The sequence below is a fragment of the Eptatretus burgeri genome, chromosome 1 (assembly GCF_056783735.1).
Source record: "Eptatretus burgeri isolate ZD-2024b chromosome 1, Ebu_testis_v1, whole genome shotgun sequence".
Classification (NCBI taxonomy): Eukaryota; Metazoa; Chordata; class Myxini; order Myxiniformes; family Myxinidae; genus Eptatretus; species Eptatretus burgeri.
In genome coordinates this window covers 12267163-12289662 of record NC_140961.1, presented here as the reverse complement: position 1 = coordinate 12289662, position 22500 = coordinate 12267163, and the positions used below count along the sequence as shown (strand labels likewise).

The following is a 22500-nucleotide window of genomic DNA, read 5'->3' as shown; positions in this document are numbered from 1 at the left end:
ATATATATACATATATATATATACATACATATATACATATATATACATATATATATATACATATATATATATACATATATATATATACATACATATATATATATATACATATATATATATATATATATATATATATATGTATATATATAAGTAGGGTGGATTTACTGGTTCTGGCTCACTTTTCCCCATGTAAATGAATGGGGGATTTTCAGCGATTTATATTTTTTTTCCTTAAAAATAAACCCCCTTTTTATCCCAAGGTATATTTATTTGTCTCCCCTTTTAACTTGGAGGTTGAACCTCATTGAATTGAACACCTGGGGGTTGAACAGCTCACTCATTGAACCTATAAAGATTTGTTCATTCTCAAATTCCTTCAATAGTTTAATTTTCTTTGCACAATAATCCCCATCTAAAATATTGACAAACAAAACATTTGAATCTTTATATTTTTTAAGATACCCCATTTGTGCCATTACGAAATGATAAACTTCTCTTAATGCTCTTGTTTGACCACCTCCTGAGCCACATATCATTTTGAGATTATAGTAAATTGTTTTTTCATTGTTCAATTGATAACCATCAAAGTTTTCAGTCCATTCAAGGATATTCATTTTTTTCTTTACATCCTCTAACTTACTAGTTTTTAAATTAATTCGCTTATTTGTTTTATTTACCTTTGTTTTAGTTATTTTTTCAATAAGACTTATTTGATATTTTTCACATTCATTATGTTTTCCATTTATATACCAAGACTGAGATTTTCTCCACTCTTTAGTTTGATTAATACTTGGTTTAACCATTTATATATTGTGAAAAAACGCGGCTGTAGCCCTTAAAAACCCTAACCCATCTTCCCATCGTTAAAACATAATCTATTTTATACACTCTATCATACAATATCCATATGGAACACAATCTATTCCATTATCTAAAATAAATCTCTTATCATCAAAGGCTCCTAATGCCTTTTTATTTACTTCTTCACTATATATGTTATGTTTATAACTTCTTATTGTATTCATTTTCCTATATTCTTCTTTCTTATTCATCAAACAATTATAATAATTTCTAAAAGTTATTGATTTCTTTATTACATATTTCTTTATTCCCTTTAACCTCTTATCAATCTGTTCACCATACTTATAAGCATATGCCTTTGCTCTCAATCCAATAAACTCACTCATTACTTTTCCACCCAACTCATCCTTAAACTTACCAATAACCTTTTCATTCTTTTTGGAAAATAACTCACTCTTCTTGCTGAAATTACTTGTATCATATACTCCAATATTTTTCTTCATATCTTCATAAACATCATCAGTTTTTATATCTAGGATAAAACTATCAGTGTCCATATACAACAATGAAACATTTTCACCATACTCTTTCTTTAAGTCATTATACAAATAATCATACATCAATATCTTTGATAAATCAAGAACTGCTGTTCCAATATAAATTGGTTTATCCATTACAATACTTTCCTTTTTCATATGAATTGCAGAAAAGTTCTCTGAAAAAACCTCTTCTCTCTCAAAACTTGGTTTATTTATCAATCTCGAAGCTTCTTTCCAAGATGTTGCGAATCTAATGTTTTGCCTGTTTCTAACATTTTCCATAGTCTTTCCAAATACAGCATTATTCATTAATTTATAAAAGTCCCCTTCAAATTTTACTTTTGTATTTGCTCTCATATCTGTATTGAATTGAATATACTTTTTCACCCAAGGACTTTGTTTAAATTTTAAAACTCTATGAATTTTAGCTACTTTCAATCCTTCTCTCAAAAACTGTTTTAAGCTTCTCTGATGCAAAACATATCCCTCTTTATCATAGAATGTTGTTAATAACTTTTCTGTTGATTTACCTTTAATATTAAAACTTTTATGATAATCACTTAACCATTCTTTCTTTGGAGTTTCTTTCTCACATGCAAAAGGAAGATCTTTATGCTTATTATGAAGATCACTCGGGTACCTCAAATCAACTTCAAAATAATAACCTTCTTCTTCGTCATTCAATTCCTCTTGAGAAGAAATAACAATATTCATCAAAGCCTTTTCATAATCCTTTTCTTCCACCCACTCTAATTTACCATAAGGCAGAGATTGAGACATTGCCCATCCATACAAATTATTAGCATCAAAATACATCAAATAATTACTATCTTTTTCACTATCATAATTTGGGAGATATTTATTATTTGCTTTCGCATATCTTTTTGAACATACTTGTGATATTCCACCTCTCTTAGACTTCTCAATCATCAAAAGCATATCAACATCACTGATTAAATCTATATCTTGTTTTGTCATTTTCAACATTGCACTCCAAGCTAAACCAGGAGCTGTGAAATAGTGGGCAGGGTCTAATCCATAACAATTTTTATTATGACAGAGTGTTCTAAAAGCCTCAAACACATCAGCTAACAATAAAACATCTGTTTTTAGATATAAATCATGATATTCTCCAAGGTTCTTTATCTTAAATATTTTCCATATTTCTTGTGCGTGTTTATATTCCTTATCACTTATCTCTTCTTCATAAAGGTTATTATAGAAACTTTCTTTTGAAGGAAGTTGTGTTTCTTTAAATCTCATAAATGAATCCATATAATCATAAGGATAAATTCCCTTACTTGTAAGAATTTTCTCTTTACTTTGAATTTCATTCCTTGTTTGAATTTCCTCTCTCGTAAGAATTCCTTCTTTAATCAGAATTTCATCTTTAATCTGAATTTCCTCTTTAGTTCGAATTTTCTTTATAATTAGAATTTCATCTTCAGTTAGAATTTCCTCTTTACTTTGAATTCTCTCTTTAATCTGAATTTCCTCTTGAGTGAGAATTTCCTCTTTTGGAAAGAATGAATTAAGATTTGGAAAAGAGTCCGTGGAGCTTAGATTTGATGCGAGGTAGGCTAGTGGTGTTCCCATAAACTTGTAAGAATCTAAAAACCTAATACGAGTTATAGGTTTTGTGAATATCATTTTTGAAAATGAAATATACTTTTGACTTGTGTTTGTTATAGCAGAAATATTCCCTGGTGTTTTTGAAAGTTCATTTATAAATAGATGTGTATCATAGTTGGCGCTGTTGTGAAGAAAGACTGGAATAAAAGAAGGTAATTTATAATTAAGATTACAACAGGAATGAGCGGGACCTCTATATTTACCAGTAAGATGACAATGGTCTCTAACTTTAGACTCCTTAATTTCCCCCTCACAAATATGACAGATATTGTTCATTCTAAATTCTAATTTTTCTTCTTTGGTTAATTTCATCGGTTCATTTGTTTCTTTCATTAATTTAGTGAGTCTTATACAATCCTTTTCTAATCGTTTTACAAACTCTTGTGAAGCATTTTTTCCACGATAATGTTCAAGTTTGTTATACTTTTCTCCAACAGATGATTTGATATAATAACAAAAACCACAAGGAATATGTTTTTGATATTTATTTGTATATGGTTCTTTTGGATTAGGAGAAGCAGTATTTATCTTTTTAAGGATACATTCAAAATCAGCGTATATCACAAATGGGTGCATGATAGATTTATTATAATCTTCAAAATAAATCTTTTCACCAGGTTTAGGCATTGTAATTACAGCTGATTTATGATTACTACAATATTTTGAATGTTGTTCTAATCGTTCTTTTGTATGAAATGAATTAAGACATCGCTTACAAGGATATATTTTGTTTGCTGTTCTGAATACCTGAGAAGAGATTAATCTTGATAAATTATTGATGTATGTGTAATGTGAATTCTTTCCAACACTAAAATATAAAAGGTCAATGTGTGTTTCTTCATTTTTATAGTTGTTTGAAATTTTTAATATTTGAATTTTGTTTGTATCCGTTAATCCATATACATTAATAGAAAGATTATTCTTTTTCTCAAATTTAGGAATATCTGTTAATGGCATTGGGAATTTAAAATCTTTAATGTCCAAGGTATTCTCATATTTCATATATTGTTTTACTCTTTCTGAATTACATTTTGGTGGATGTAAGTGAGCAAGAACAGACCAGAGAAAACATTTATTATCATTGTTCTTAATATTAACAACTGCCTTCTTTAGTTTTATTTCTTTTGGTAATTCAATATAAGAAGAAGCTTTAAGAGGGTTTGATTTTAGAATGTGTATATCTAAAAAGATGATTTTTTAATATTGAATCCACTTCCTACCACTGTATTATCAACATCCTCCTCTTGTCTTGATAGTTCTTCATAAACCCCACTATTCAAAAAATCTTGAAATGATGTTATAAAATGAAGATCTGTTCTCATATAAGGAGTTTGTTCTTCATCTTGTCTTTTCATATTCATTTTCACTCCCATATAAAACTTTAAAGTTTTTATTTCTTTTAATGTCTTTTTAATAAATTTTTCAACATCGGGTTTCACTATTTCAATTGATTCAGCTATTGATGATGGACTGGGTTCTCCAAATTGAAAAATCCTTATTTTTATATGCCCTTTAAATGCCTCATCAGTGTTTTTAATATAATAGTCTCCCTTTACTTTAAACTCATTTTTCTTGTGTTTTTGTGATTGAAGATGTTGATTATAACTACTCTTCAAAACATCCTTTGAACAGATATCACAATGTTTTCTTTCCAACTCAAGAGGAGATATTTGATGAAATAGATTAAATGTGTGTTTGTTGGTTCGGAGGTGTTTTCTATAATGTTTATATTCGTGATTACAAACATCGCAGTACGTTGTATTCACCATATTTATAGAATAAAACTTTGCTTAAACTAAAATTTTCTTGATGAAAATTTCGTTTAATTTATAGGTGAATCTGTGCTTAAAAACATTTTATCCTCCAACTTTTTCACTTAATAAATACAATGTTTCAAGACACAAAAGACAAGTTTCAATCAATCTCTTCATCTGTTAAAGATACTGAGAAATATGTCAAGGATGTAAAATTGAACAAAGATAAATATAACAACTATTGGATAAAAACTATTATGGTAAATAATATGAGTTCTTCAATTTCCTTCAGTGGAAGGGCTTTTAGTATACCTGGTAGAACATCAATTAAAGTATCTCTAACAAAAGTTTCTCCTCTCCTTCTAGTAATATATTCAAAACTAGAAAAAGCAATGAAACAAGAAAAAGTATCAAAGAACAAAAACCTTATGGATGAAGCTTTAGAAAGAAAAGATAAGACCATCTGTAATATGCAAGGAGAAATTTGTATTTTTTTCAACAACCTTAAAGATGTAAATCTTGATGAAATAAAGGATGTTAATATATCAGGTGAAATGACATTTCGTTCAATAGTAGTTAACGATAATTTTAAAATTACCTTTAATATAAAAAATGTTGTCGTTGAATCTGATAATGAAAAAAAGTATATCGATGGTAATATACAACTGAAAGTATAGATGAATTTCAGTTTAAGTAAAGTTTTACTTTATAAATATGCTAGACTTTCCTGATTCTCCATATGACAAATTTGAGAATTGTCCTGCGTGTGAAAGACAGGGATTAAACACAGAGTCAAAAGCCTATAAACAATGTATATTCTGTGATTATCTTCTAATTAATGATAATAAAAAATATAAAAAGGAAAATAATTCTTTTAGATTTACACCAAAAATGAATTACTTTACAAGATTGATTAGAGAAATGAATGTAAAGTATGAGGATGATAACACACCTTTCCTTACAAGGGAAGAAACTGAACGTATAAGAGAAATGTTCAAAGGATTGTTGTTGTATATTATTCATGGATGTAATTTTCAGGGAAATATCAACACAAGATATTGTATAAATAAAATAATGGATTATCTTGAAATTAAACCTGAACTTAGGATAAAATATAGAGTTTCTAAAAAAGCCAATAATAAATTAAATAACCTGTTTTTCAAATATATAAATGAATGATTTTTTACCTATTTGGGAAAATAAGATAAAATTTAACAACCATAAAAATCTCCCAAATTCATTAAGATGTCTCATAGTTGGTTCAAGTGGATGTGGAAAAACCTGCTTACTTTTAAAAATGCTCCTCACTCCCAACTTTTTAGATTATGATAATTTAATAATTTTCACAAAGTCGAGTTTTCAACCAGAGTATCAACTACTCTCACAAGGTTTTAATGCTGGTCTTCAAAAAGAAGATATAATAGGTTTATTTAAACGTCAAAAAAACCTAAATGATTATAACATTGAAGATATAATTCAACTATTTTGTGATACACAGAGATGTAAAAAGAAATCAAATCTTATAACTTGTATTCTTAGTGATAATACGGATGATATACCGTCTCCCAAGATTTGGATAAATCAAAAGAACCTCGTTATCTTTGATGATTGTGTTAATGAGAGAAACCAAACGGTAATGGACAGCTACTACACAAGAGGGAGACATTCTTCTTGTAATTGTATTTATCTTAGTCAATCGTACTTTCAACTTCCTCGTCGTTCCATCAGAAACAATGCTAATACTTTTATTTTATTCAAGTTAAATTCAATAGATATCAATAATTTTTGGAGAGATAATTGTTCTACATTATGTAGTAAAAAGAAATTTGAGGATTATATGAAGCACACGACTGAAAAATATAAATATATTGTTGTGAAACAAGATGAGATATTAAGGGATATATTTTTTGTTTTATAAACAATTACATATATAAATGACAACTATTATTATAAATCTTGTGGGTAAATCTGCTTCTGGAAAAAACTTTCATAAATCAAGGTTCTTGTGTAGTACAATTGAGAATATTGTAAATTTACTTAAAAAACACCCCGTGATACGCATTGTATCAACAACAACTAGAGCAATAAGACCTGGAGAAGTAAAAGGTGAAGATTATCACTATATTTCAGTGGAGGAACATATGCGATTGAGGAATGAAGGACAAATATTTGAGGAGGTTTCTCTTGGTACAACAAAATATTCACATTGTAAGAGTGAGTTAAAGAAACTAAAATCTGGTGGTGTTGGGATATTAGAAACTAATCCAGAAGGAACGAGACAAATTATTAAATATCTGAGCGGAGTGAAGATTTTATCATTCGGTTTTGATGTTGATGAAGAAACTCAACACAAACGTATGAAAAGCAGAGATGCAAGGATTAGTGAAGAAGAAATTACAACTCGCATTAATGTTAATAAAGAATTTGATGAAATATTTAAAGAAAAGGATTTATTTGAACACATCTACTTGAATGATGAAGAAAAGGAAAATTTCCCTGTTGATCTTTACAATTCATTAAATGATATTTTACAATAAATAAATGGATACAAAAGAAAGAGCAAGAAGATTTAAGGAACATCAAGAGTTGGTTTCAAAAGTTGTAAAACAACAGGAAGACATAAAGAAGAAACGCAGACAGAAACTAACGGGCGAAGAAGCATTTGAAAAAACAAGAGAAATTTTTAAACCACTTTTAAAAACTTCCCAAGAAAAATGAAAGATGTTTCCACAGTTCCCACAGTAGAATATACTCCTAGAAAGCTTCAAATGTTAAAAGATTTCAGTCAAATGACGGAGGAAGAATTAGAGCATTTAGGAGAATTAGAATATGATGATGAAGGTTTATTTCAACAACTGGAAGAGATTAATCAACCCCTGATTATATTGTGAATGCTGTTCAAAACAATGAATATTCAGCGGATTCAAAAACCAAAGCAGGACTCATTCCAACAGAACAACCAGCAATATTTCTTCTTGTTCAAGAAAAGGTATTGATATTTAATGATGAATTAAGGTTCTTAAGTTCTGCTCAACCCCCTGTTAAACTAACTCCGAGATTAATGTTTCTTCTCACAAAAGATGGAAGGCAAGGTTCAACTGTGAGGGATGAATCAAAGTATATTGATAAACCATTGGATATGGAAAATAATGATGATAGAGTATATATCGATTTGCTGAACACTCTAAATTATAAGGTTATTCTTTCTGGTAAAAGTAGGAAGAATGAGAAGGAGAAACACATTATTCAGGCTTTAAGTATCCTTGGTTCAGGTATTAGTTTTCTTCCAAATGACCCATCGCAATTAGTTAATAGACTGTTATTGTTGTTCGGCAGTAAGAAGGCTGGAAATAACAATTGTTTTAATGAAGCATCAGCCATTTTAGACCAGTTGATGAACATGAAAATAATTAATAAATCTCAATATAAAGACATTTTAACTCGTATTAAATAAGATGAGAAGCACAATCCTGAGTTTTAATTTCACAACAAGCGACCACACATCTTCATTCCCATACCCACTACAACTTGACACAACAAAAGAATATGAGGCATCTTTATTGTCCATGGAGACTTATAATACCTTATTTAATATAACCGAGAAAAATGACAAGTTTAGTTATAATCCGGGAAGTGGATACAAAACGATAACAGTCTCACCCGGAGCATACGAGATTTCTCAAATATCTTCCGAAATTGCTCGTCTTATGAAAGAACAGGGTGATGAACCAAAAAATATTGTTATAAACATTCAAAAACATACTTCAAAATCAACGATTAAAGTTAAAAATAACTACAAGGTTGATTTCACAATTGATAATTCATTTAGAGAGTTATTAGGTTTCTCCTCAAAAAGATTGAAACTAATGGGACGTTTTACAGTGATAATGTCATTCAAATATCCTCAGGAATAAATTCGGTGTTAATTCACTGTGATTTGATTGATGGTGCTTATAATGATGGATTAAAAACAAATACAATATTTTCATTCAGCGCATACTCAACCCCAATTGGTTATAAATTCAATATGGAGCCTAAAAATTTGGTTTATCTACCTGTGTCAGGAAAAACCATACACAGAGTAAATTTTAGGATAACCGACCAAGATAATCGTGTGATCTCTTTTAATGGAGAAGTTATATCCATCAGAATTCACCTACGTGAAGTTTTTCAATAAATAAATACGATGGTTATTGTGAGGAAGCACGAGTTGGGAAAATATAAAATAATTACAGGGGATGGGATGTTCCTTTCCCCGTACTACAAGGGTGAAGGTATGTATCTTGGTAGAGGATACTATAAACCTAAGAGACAAAGGGGTGTTGGACATCAATTTAGAGGAGATGGGATAATTGATACTCTCATGGGTATTGGTTCAACTATTCTTAAACATAAAGACCTAATTGGTTCAACTGCTTCTGCTGTGGGAAATGTAGCAGGTGCTGTAAAGAGTATAAAAGATGCTCAGAAAGAATCTCATAAATTACAAGCAATAAAAGAAATTAAGAAAGGTAAAACTCAGTTGTCCCCCAAGAACGACAGAAAATAATTCAAATACTTGGATCAGGGTTTCAAAAGTTTTAACATCTTTTTTCCTAAATAAATACAAGTACGGAAGCAATTGATAGTATCTATGATTTGGATGATACTATTATTATCTCAAACTCCACTAAAAAAGAAGATTACTTCAAGGTAAATGCAATAACTGGAACAGACTGGAATACAAATGGTACAAAAAGTTTTGAAATAAATAATCAACAAACCTATTTGAATCTCTCCGAAAGTTTCTTGTTGTGTAAATTTAAATTCACTAAGGCTGGGAATAACACAAACGCTACACTTGTAAATGATTTCTTCTGGAAAATGTTTGATAGTGTGCGATTGTATATTGGAACACAAGAAGTTGAAGCGGTTGATTATGTCTCTGCTGTATCTGAAATGATGAAATTTACACTCTATACATTCAGTGATAGAATGGGAAAGGGGTCTGTCGAAGGTTTTATTCCTGATATGTCAACGGGAACAAACACAGACCCTGGATATATTCAAAGGAAAGGAATGTATAATGATGATACAAAAGCAGAAAATAGTTTTACTGTGGCAGTTCCTCTTAAAGGTATATTTGGATTTTGTGATTATGATAAAGTTCTGTATGGTCTTAAAATTAGATTTCAACTACAAAGGAATGATAATGAAAATAGATTGCTTTTTGGTGTTGGTAATGCTTTTGGTGATCAGAATAAATTTGTAATTGAGGAGATGAGTTGGTATATCAGTGAATATACTCCTAATCTTAAAACAGAAGAGATGTTGAATCGAAGACTTAACTCAAAAAAACCACTCAGTGTATCATACCTCAAAAGAAGATGTCAACACGTTAAACTCAATCAAACTACTTACACGTGGAATTTGGGTGTTCTGGAAGGAAAGCCACGATATCTGTGGATGATTTTTAAAAAGCCAGATGGTGATACTGCGACTGATAAGAATAATGCATTGAGTGATAATGCTAAGGTGAAACAACTTCGCGTTTCTCTAGATGGAACATTTTATCCACGAGATAGATTGGAAATTAATTGGGAAAAAAATGATTTTGCTGAAGCATACAAGTCTTACCAAAAGGTGTGTGAAAGTAATGGAAATAAAGAACCTATTTTGGATATGACAGCATTTAAAAGTTTGTATACAATCTATACGTTTGACCTGAGCGCTCAAAAAGAAACTATAAAGTCTAATCGAGTGGATACTTCCCTATACATTGAAAGAGGAGAGAGTGAAGAAGTTGATACATATTGTTTGCTTTTGGAAGAAACAGAATTGCAGATTAATACAGATAATGGTGTGATGATTAGTCTCACATAATTTTTTGTTAAATAAATGAGTGGCAAAGTACCAACTGGGGTATATGTTAATCAAATCAATCTTCATAAACTATCATCTTGTGTTCAAAATCAAAAGCCTTGTACGATTAACGTTAATACAATTCAGAGAAAAGGAGCAGTAAGAATTGATGTTTTGCTCACAAGAGAACAGGTTAAAATCTTGAATGACACTGGCTCACTTAAAATTAAAATGACAAAACCAATGTTGAAAAAATATTCAATAAGAGAGACGAGTGGAGGATTTCTCCCATTTCTAATTCCTTTATTTGCTGGTTTAAGTGCGGTTGGAGCATTGACGGGTGGTATTTCAACAGCGGTCAAAACTGCCAACGAAAGGAAGGCTCAACTCCAGGCTCAAAAAGAATTGGAAAGACATAACAAAGAGTTGGAGAAACAAATTAGTGGAAGTGGTGTAATTGTAGATTTTGCTGAAAAACTTGAAGGTCTGCCTGATAAAGCGAGATTGTTAGTTGGAGATATGCTTTCTTCTATAGCACAAGCAGGTGTAAAATTAACGAAAAGAGGTAATGGATTATATCTTTCTAATAAATAAATGAGCATTGATGAGTGGTTGAAAGAATTTGGAAAGAATACAACATCAAATTTACAACTTGCCAAATATTGTAAGAAATTAAAAATTCATAATGTGGTTATTTGTATGAGAGATGAATTAACAAATGTGTCGAAACATACAAAGAATATTATTATGAACTTAGAAGATAATGATGGGAACGGTTCTCATTGGGTTTGTATTTTTAATAGTCAAGACAAATATTATTTTGATAGTTTTGGTCTTCCACCACCTGTTGAAGTCATAAAATTCTTACAGAATGGTGTTTATCAAACATTTCAAGTCCAAGAATTAAATTCCAAGTGTTGTGGTCAATTATGTCTATATGTGTTATTTCAACTCAACAAAAATAAAAAATTTTATGATATTATTTTTAATCTAATATAAATGACTTATGTTGGTAAAGATGGTTCTATCTTTGGTGTATCTCAAGAACTGGATATTGATTTATCAAATTATTACACAAAGGCACAGGCTGAACGACATAAATATAATATAAACAAAAATATTAACATGAAAAATGCTTATAAATTAAAAAATTATCCAAGCCCGACTGACGCGAATGACTTGGTGAGATTAAGCGATTTATCACAATATATATACTTAAATAAAACGGCTGTGTATTCTAAAGATACAGAAGTGTTGATATTATCTCCAGGTCATACAGAATTCACAGTTCGAATTAAAATAAATTTTTATAAAGAAGGGCGTATCGTTTGTATGAGAATAGAACAATGGGGGTATGATATGAATGATTTAGGGTATAATTGGTCATTTAAAATTAACCTCGAAGACCTGGAACAATTAAATCAGTCTCGTAAGGAAGAATATTATCCACTTGGTATCGAGAATGAGTTTTGTGGAGCCACGATTAGTAAACAACAAATAAAAGAATTTAATAAGGGTAAATATAATAATGGTTTTGCCCTTGTTTATCTCATGAAAACAGAAAAAACAGGATTATATATAATAAGTAAGGAAATACAAAATGATTTAACTATGGGAAGATGGGGAGGTGTTTCGTGCCATAATATTATTCTAACATATATTTCTAATACATAAATGACAGCAAGAAGGCTTCAAGAAAATTATCATTTCTGTGTTCAAGCATACCTTCAAGAAAAGGGTATTCGGTATTTTAATAAATATGTTCTACAACATAAGAATGAGGTATTTTCAATAAAAGATTGGCATTATGCTGATGTTGATAAACCAACAACTTTAGATTTAATTAGAATGTTAAATAATGAAAAAATTATAAGGTTAAGAAAAGGTAAGGCTCTTTTAGAAATTCAAAAGAAATTTTATTGGTATCCTGTTGTAAAAAAAATTATTTTGGATACAGGAATAACAAGAAATCCTGATGAATATATGTATAATATTCTATGGGGTGTAAACGATTCAAGTATAGTAAGGGATGAGGAAGGAGTTGAAGAAGAGAGGGAAGAGGAGGAAAAGGAGAAGGAGGAGAGAGAGAAGGAGGAAAGAGAGAATAGAGAGAGGGAGGAAAGAGAGAGAATGAATAAATATCAAAATATGGAAACCAGTGAGATTCAAAAAAGAATAGAGGTATTAAAGAAATTAACTTATCTCACCAGGGAGGAATACAAAGAATTAAAAAGTCTATTTGCAATACTTTCGACAAGACTATCGACATCGAGAAGACATGTATTTTAATTCAAGTTTTTTCTTAAATAAATGGAGGAGAGAGTGAAGGCATTTCTAAGGATTCTTTATGTTTTAAAAATTAAGATTCAAATGTGCATGTTGGAAACTAAAAAGGTTTTTGCACTCTGCAGAAATTTTTCTCATAAATAAATGAGTTATTGTCTCAAATGTAAAAAGAAAACTAATACTAAAAATATTTCATATATTAAAAGTAAAAATAACAGGGTTATACAAAAAGGTATATGTTCGGTGTGTGGTTCAGAAAAAAATCAATTTATCTCCAAACACAAACTCGGAGGAGATATACAAAAGTTTTTATCAGGAAGTAAATTTACAACTACTGGAATACCAGGGGAATTACATCTTCCAGGGTATTCTTTCTGTGGTCCAGGCACAAACTTGGATAAAAGATTAGATGAGGCAGACAATCCTAAATCCTGGAGTAAACCAATCAATAGAGTTGATGAAGTGTGCATGAGACACGATATTGATTATGGGAATACCACAACGTTGGAAGAAAAGCATGAAGCCGATAGAGAAATGTTATATAATTTGTCTCTGATACAAAATCCAACCTTGAGAGAAAAAGTTGATAGGTTCATCGTGAAGAAGATGATTAGTGCTAAATTGAAACTTGGACTTGGAAATTCAAAAAACTTATAGGCTCTAATGATGCCATTAAGACTGAAGAGCAATTAGCTGATGAATTACATAAACCAATATTCACAAAGTTTCAGAGAAGGAAAGTTTATTCCAAGGAAGTTGATTATATCTGGTCTGCTGATTTGATTGAACTCAATAATGATGAGGGGTACAAGTATGCTTTAACCGTTATTGATTTGAGGAGTAGATATGCGTGGGTTGTCCCTTTAAAAAACAAAACAGGTAATACTCTTATGTTAGCTTTTCAACAGATATTTAATAAAAGTAAGAGAAAACCTAAGAAATTGTGGACTGATGAGGGTAGAGAGTTTTATAACAAGACATTTATGAATTTTCTAAAAAATAACAGTATTACATTATACAGTACCTTTAATGAAGGGAAGGCAGTTGTTGTTGAACGTTTTAATCGTACCTTAAAAGAGAGACTATATAAAAAATTCACACAACTCGGTTCACAACAATGGTCATCTTTTATTCAGGATATTGTGGATAAGTATAATGACACGATTCACACGTCAACGAATATGAAGCCATCAGAAACATTTACAAAATTAAAATATGAAAAAGAGATTAATGTCAGAAAACCTAAGTTCAAAGTTGGTGATATCGTAAGAATATATAGGTGGAAATCTCATTTTGAAAAGGGTTTTACTGAACGATGGACGAAAGAACTTTTTAAAATTGTTGATGTAATAGATACAGTTCCTTGGACTTATAAAATATATGATTTGGAAGGGGAAGAGATTTTAGGTTCATTTTATTCACAGGAATTACAAAAGACAAAACTAAGCATATAATACACCTTTGTGGACACTAGAGGGACAAGTATATAATGTGTGTCAAGGGGACGTTCTTAGATCTGTGAACCCCAAACACAGAATCCTCAACTGAATAGTCAAGGCTTAACTTTTGTTTGTGTGTGTGTGTGCAATGGGAGCAATAGGTTGGCGCTTCACTCCCTCCTACTATACACCGTTGTGGACACTCGAGGGCCAAGTCCGAGGTGTATAACAGTATATAATGTGTGTCAAGGGGGACGTTCTTAGATCTGTGAACCCCAAACACAGAATCCTCAACTGAATAGTCAAGGCTTAACTTTTGTTTGTTGATGTGTATGTGTGTGTGTGTCCCAACCCTCACATTCAAAATCTCAACCCCAACCCTCACATTCAAAATCTCAACCCCAACTCAATCCTCGCCCAACACAATGTCTTTTTCAAAATGAGATTTCCACCTATATATATATATTTTTACGTTTTTTTTTTCTTCTTCCAATTCTGTCTTTTAAGGCTTTCAGGTTTGATGACGTAGAAAGGGGGAGTAAGCCTGCACTTTCTTCCCAGAACTTTCTTGATCTTGCTCCCATCAAGCACCATCCGACAAAGAACTACATCGATAGGTTTAGATCCCAAAGAGTGATAGCAACTCCAAAAGTCTCCAAAATATAAATAAATAAAATAATAATAATAATAAATAAATAAATAAATAAATAAAAGCCCCCAAAAAAGTTTCAAGTGTCCAACATAAACCCAACTTTCCAAGTCTTCAAGGTATAACCACATTCCCGTTGAGTTTCCAAGATATGTATCACATTGTGAGTTATCAATCCAGAACCCACATTTCAAGTATTCAAAGTAAAACCAACTTACAAAGTCTCTTAAGGATAACTCATTTACTGATTTTTTCAAAATTTGTGAGTCTCCAAGGTAGGACCCATATTTAGAACCATCTTGGCAGAACCCTTTTCCTGAGTCTCCAAGGTAGTTATTTAAACCATCAAGGCAGAACTCATTTACTGATTTTTTCAAAATTTGTGAGTCTCCAAGGTAGGCCCCATATTTAGAACCATCTTGGCAGAACCCTTTTCCTGAGTCTCCAAGGTAGTTATTAAAACCATCAAGGCAGAACTCATTTCTTGATTTTTTCAAAATTTGTGAGTCTCCAAGGTAGGCCCCATATTTAGAACCATCTTGGCAGAACCCTTTTCCTGAGTCTCCAAGGTAGTTATTAAAACCATCAAGGCAGAACTCATTTACTGATTTTTTCAAAATTTGTGAATCTCCAAGGTAAAACTTGTATTCTGGCTCATCAAGGTATAACTTGTTCAGTGGGTATTGTCTTGATAACTCACAATGAGTACTATTGCTGTAAAACTCTTTTTCAGGATTTTGCTGGTCTCCAAGGTATAACTCTTTGGTTGGGTCATCAAGGACGAACTCGTTCTGTGGGTCTTGGTCGCTCATAAGGTCTTCAACCAAGCCAACAATTTCGCCCCAAGTTGTAGCAAAAGCAGTATTTTCATTTCGTATTTCAGACACAATTTCCTGTGAGAGAAAATAATAATGTATTAATTAAGTTATTTAATTATTAAATGAGTATGCTTCAATCAAAGTTTGAAAATAGGAAAATAAAAAATCTTACCTCAATAGATAAGAGGTTTGAATCCAGTTCATCAACTTGAAGGTTTAGTTGCATAGAAGACAGAGAGTTTGAGACAAGCACACAGCACACCATTGCCAGCAAGAACAAATGTTTAAAATGGAGCCTGGGTTTGAAGCTTTTATAGAGAAAGACTGGTGGGTGTGGTTTCCTTTGGAAATTCCCTGGGCAAGCCTAGGCAAGCCTTCATTGGGAAATTTTTCAAAACCATAACATCCTGTAATTTTCTAGTGATTTCTTTGTGAGTCAGAGATGAACTGGAAATGATGTAAGAGTGGGCGGGGCTTAGCAAAAGTAGGCGGAGCTTAGGAAAAGTGGGCGTGGCTTAGAAAAATACCTTATGAAAAGTGGGCGGAGCTTAGCAAAAGTAGGCGGAGCTTAGGAAAAGTGGGCGTGGTTTAAAGAAAAGTGGGCGGGGCTTATTGAATACCTTGTGGAAAGTGGGCGGGGCTTAACAAAAGTGGGCGGGGCTTAAAGAAAAGTGGGCGGGGCTTAACAAAAAATAACCTGTGGCTCAGGAGGTGGTCAAACAAGAGCATTAAGAGAAGTTTATCATTTCGTAATGGCACAAAAGGGGTATCTTAAAAAATATAAAGATTCAAATGTTTTGTTTGTCAATATTTTAGATGGGGATTATTGTGCAAAGAAAATTAAACTATTGAAGGAATTTGAGAATGAACAAATCTTTATAGGTTCAATGAGTGAGCTGTTCAACCCCCAGGTGTTCAATTCAATGAGGTTCAACCTCCAAGTTAAAAGGGGAGACAAATAAATATACCTTGGGATAAAAAGGGGGTTTATTTTTAAGGAAAAAATATAAATCGCTGAAAATCCCCATTCATTTACATGGGAAAAGTGAGCCAGAATCAGTATTCTTACCCTACTCATATATATATATACATACATATATACATATATATACATATATATATATACATATATATATATATACATACATATATATATATATATACATATATATATATATATATATATATATACATATATATATATATATACATATATATATATATACATATATATATATATATATATATATATACACATATATATATATACATACATATATATGTAGGGTGGATATACTGGTTCTGGCTCACTTTTCCCCATGTAAATGAATGGGGGATTTTCAGCAATTCCCTTTTTTTTTTCCCTAATAATAAACCCCCTTTTTATCCCAAGGTATATTTATTTGTCTCCCCTTTTAACCTGGAGGTTGAACCTCATTGAATTGAACACCTGGGGGTTGAACAGCTCACTCATTGAACCTATAAAGATTTGTTCATTCTCAAATTCCTTCAATAGTTTAATTTTCTTTGCACAATAATCCCCATCTAAAATATTGACAAACAAAACATTTGAATCTTTATATTTTTTAAGATACCCCTTTTGTGCCATTACGAAATGATAAACTTCTCTTAATGCTCTTGTTTGACCACCTCCTGAGCCACATATCATTTTGAGATTATAGTAAATTGTTTTTTCATTGTTCAATTGATAACCAAAGTTTTCAGTCCATTCAAGGATATTCATTTTTTTCTTTACATCCTCTAACTTACCACTTTTTAAATTGATTCGCTTATTTGTTTTATTTACGTTTGTTTTAGTTATTTTTTCAATAAGACTTATTTGATATTTTTCACATTCATTATGTTTTCCATTTATATACCAAGACTGAGATTTTCTCCACTCTAGTTTGATTAATACTTGGTTTGACCATTTATATATTGCAAAAAAACGCGGCGGTAGCCCTTAAAAAACCCTAACCCATCTTCCCATCGTTAAAACACAATCTATTCTATTCACTCTATCATACAATATCCATATGGAACACAATCTATTCCATTATCTAAAATAAATCTCTTATCATCAAAGGCTCCTAATGCCTTTTTATTTACTTCTTCACTATATATGTTATGTTTATAACTTCTTATTGTATTCATTTTCCTATATTCTTCTTTCTTATTCATCAAACAATTATAATAATTTCTAAAAGTTATTGATTTCTTTATTACATATTTCTTTATTCCCTTTAACCTCTTATCAATCTGATCACCATACTTATAAGCATATGCCTTTGCTCTCAATCCAATAAACTCACTCATTACTTTTCCACCCAACTCATCCTTAAACTTACCAATAACCTTTTCATTCTTTTTGGAAAATAACTCACTCTTCTTGCTGAAATTACTTGTATCATATACTCCAATATTTTTCTTCATATCTTCATAAACATCATCAGTTTTTATATCTAGGATAAAACTATCAGTGTCCATATACAACAATGAAACATTTTCACCATACTCTTTCTTTAAGTCATTATACAAATAATCATACATCAATATCTTTGATAAATCAAGAACTGCTGTTCCAATATAAATTGGTTTATCCATTACAATACTTTCCTTTTTCATATGAATTGCAGAAAAGTTCTCTGAAAAAACCTCTTCTCTCTCAAAACTTGGTTTATTTATCAATCTCGAAGCTTCTTTCCAAGATGTTGCGAATCTAATGTTTTGCCTGTTTCTAACATTTTCCATAGTCTTTCCAAATACAGCATTATTCATTAATTTATAAAAGTCCCCTTCAAATTTTACTTTTGTATTTGCTCTCATATCTGTAATTGAATTGAATATACTTTTTCACCCAAGGACTTTGTTTAAATTTTAAAACTCTATGAATTTTAGCTACTCTCAATCCTTCTCTCAAAAACTGTTTCAAGCTTCTCTGATGCAAAACATATCCCTCTTTATCATAGAATGTTGTTAATAACTTTTCTGTTGATTTGCCTTTAATATTAAAACTTTTATGATAATCACTGAACCATTCTTTCTTTGGGGTTTCTTTCTCACATGCAAAAGGAAGGTCTTTATGCTTATTATGAAGATCACTCGGGTACTTCAAATCAACTTCAAAATAATAACCTTCTTCTTCGTCATTCAATTCCTCTTGAGAAGAAATAACAATATTCATCAAAGCCTTTTCATAATCCTTTTCTTCCACCCACTCTGATTTACCATAAGGCAGAGATTGAGACATTGCCCATCCATACAAATTATTAGCATCAAAATACATCAAATAATTACTATCTTTTTCACTATCATAATTTGGAATATATTTATTATTTGCTTTAGCATATCTTTTTGAACATACTTGTGATATTCCACCTCTCTTGGACTTCTCAATCATCAAAAGCATATCAACATCACTGATTAAATCTATATCTTGTTTTGTCATTTTCAACATTGCACTCCAAGCTAAACCAGGAGCTGTGAAATAGTGTGCAGGATCTAATCCATAACAATTTTTATTATGACAGAGTGATCCAAAAGCTTCAAACACATCAGCCAACAATAAAACATCTGTTTTTAGATATAAATCATGATATTCTCCAAGGTTCTTTATCTTAAATATTTTCCATATTTCTTGTGCGTGTTTATATTCCTTATCACTTATCTCTTCTTCATAAAGGTTATTATAGAAACTTTCTTTTGAAGGAAGTTGTGTTTCTTTAAATCTCATAAATGAATCCATATAATCATAAGGATAAATTCCCTTACTTGTAAGAATTTTCTCTTTACTTTGAATTTCATTCCTTGTTTGAATTTCCTCTCTCGTGAGAATTCCTTCTTTAATCAGAATTTCATCTTTAATCAGAATTTCCTCTTTAGTTAGAATTTCATTCATTGTTCGAATTTTCTTTATAATTAGAATTTTATCTTCAATTAGAATTTCTTCATTAATTTCCTCATTAATTAGAATTTCCTCTTTACTTTGAATTCTCTCTTTAATCTGAATTTCCTCTTTAGTGAGAATTTCCTTTTTTGGAAAGAATGAATTAAGATTTGGAAAAGAGTCCGTGGAGCTTAGATTTGATGCGAGGTAGGCTAGTGGTGTTCCCATAAACTTGTAAGAATCTCGAAACCTAATACAAGTTAAAGGTTTTGTGAATATCGTTTTTGTAAATGAAATATACTTTTGACTTGTGTTTGTTATGGCAGAAATATTCCCTGGTGTTTTTGAAAGTTCATTTATAAATAGATGTGTATCATAGTTGGCGCTGTTGTGAAGAAAGACTGGAATAAAAGAAGGTAATTTATAATTAAGATTACAACAGGAATGAGCGGGACCTCTATATTTACCAGTAAGATGACAATGATCCCTAACTTTAGACTCCTTAATTTCCCCCTCACAAATATGACAGATATTGTTCATTCTAAATTCTAATTTTTCTTCTTTGGTTAATTTCATCAGTTCATTTGTTTCTTTCATTAATTTAGTGAGTCTTATACAATCCTTTTCTAATCGTTTTACAAACTCTTGTGAAGCTTTTTTTCCACGATAATGTTCAAGTTTGTTATACTTTTCTCCAACAGATGATTTGATATAATAACAGAAACCACAAGGAATATGTTTTTGATATTTATTTGTATATGATTCTTTTGGATTAGGAGAAGCAGTATTTATCTTTTTAAGGATACACTCAAAATCAGCGTATATCACAAATGGGTGCATGATAGATTTATTATAATCTTGAAAAGAAATCTTTTCACCAGGTTTAGGCATTGTAATTACAGCTGATTTATGATTACTACAATATTTTGAATGTTGTTCTAATCGTTCTTTTGTATGAAATGAATTAAGACATCGCTTACAAGGATATATTTTGTTTGCTGTTCTGAATACCTGAGAAGAGATTAATCTTGATAAATTATTGATGTATGTGTAATGTGAATTCTTTCCAACACTAAAATATAAAAGATCAATGTGTGTTTCTTCATTTTTATAGTTGTTTGAAATTTTTAATATTTGAACTTTGTTTGTATCCGTTAATCCATATACATTAATAGAAAGATTATTCTTTTTCTCAAATTTAGGAATATCTGTTAGTGGCATTGGGAATTTAAAATCTTTAATGTCCAAGGTATTCTCATATTTCATATATTGTTTTACTCTTTCTGAATTACATTTTGGTGGATGAAAGTGAGCAAGAACAGACCAGAGAAAACATTTATTATCATTGTTCTTGATATTAACAACTGCCTTCTTTAGTTTTATTTCTTTTGGTAATTCAATACAAGAAGAAGCTTAAAGAGGGTTTGATTTTAGAATGTGTATATCTAAAAAGATGATTTTTTTAATATTGAATCCACTTCCTACCACTGTATTATCAACATCCTCCTGTCTTGATAGTTCTTCATAAACCCCACTATTCAAAAAATCTTGAAATGATGTTATAAAATGAAGATCTGTTCTCATATAAGGAGTATGTTCTTCATCTTGTATTTTCATATTCATTTTCACTCCCATATAAAACTTTAAAGTTTTCATTTCTTTTAATGTCTTTTTAATAAATTTTTCAACATCGGGTTTCACTATTTCAATTGATTCAGCTATTGATGATGGACCGGGTTCTCCAAATTGAAAAATCCTTATTTTTATATGCCCTTTAAATGCCCCATCAGTGTTTTCAATATAATAGTCTCCCTTTACTTTAAACTCATTTTTCTTGTGTTTTTGTGATTGAAGATGTTTATTATAACTTCTCTTCAAAACATCCTTTGAACAGATATCACAATGTTTTCTTTCCAACTCAAGAGGAGATATTTTATGAAATAGATTAAATGTGTGTTTGTTGGTTCGGAGGTGTTTTCTATAATGTTTATATTTGTGAGGGGGAAATTAAGGAGTCTAAAGTTAGGGATCATTGTCATCTTACTGGTAAATATAGAGGTCCCGCTCATTCCTGTTGTAATCTTAATTATAAATTACCTTCTTTTATTCCAGTCTTTCTTCACAACAGTGCCAACTATGATACACATCTATTTATAAATGAACTTTCAAAAACACCAGGGAATATTTCTGCCATAACAAACACAAGTCAAAAGTATATTTCATTTACAAAAACGATATTCACAAAACCTTTAACTCGTATTAGGTTTCGAGATTCTTACAAGTTTATGGGAACACCACTAGCCTACCTCGCATCAAATCTAAGCTCCACGGACTCTTTTCCAAATCTTAATTCATTCTTTCCAAAAAAGGAAATTCTCACTAAAGAGGAAATTCAGATTAAAGAGAGAATTCAAAGTAAAGAGGAAATTCTAATTAATGAGGAAATTAATGAAGAAATTCTAATTGAAGATAAAATTCTAATTATAAAGAAAATTCGAACAATGAATGAAATTCTAACTAAAGAGGAAATTCTGATTAAAGATGAAATTCTGATTAAAGAAGGAATTCTTACGAGAGAGGAAATTCAAACAAGGAATGAAATTCAAAGTAAAGAGAAAATTCTTACAAGTAAGGGAATTTATCCTTATGATTATATGGATTCATTTATGAGATTTAAAGAAACACAACTTCCTTCAAAAGAAAGTTTCTATAATAACCTTTATGAAGAAGAGATAAGTGATAAGGAATATAAACACGCACAAGAAATATGGAAAATATTTAAGATAAAGAACCTTGGAGAATATCATGATTTATATCTAAAAACAGATGTTTTATTGTTAGCTGATGTGTTTGAA

General features: G+C 30.6%; 2 long non-coding RNA genes across 3 annotated transcripts in view; both read right to left on the bottom strand.

Moving 5' to 3' along the window:
- The window catches only part of LOC147033875 (uncharacterized), a 54382-nt gene that overhangs the window by 4189 nt on the left and 27693 nt on the right, over window positions 1-22500 (bottom strand). The window lies entirely within an intron of this gene.
- On the bottom strand, window positions 15158-16663 carry LOC147033876 (uncharacterized). The gene is made up of 2 exons (XR_015055771.1): window positions 15932-16663; window positions 15158-15834 (listed from the first exon to the last, which is right to left on the bottom strand). It is a non-coding gene; the product is annotated as an uncharacterized LOC147033876 (long non-coding RNA).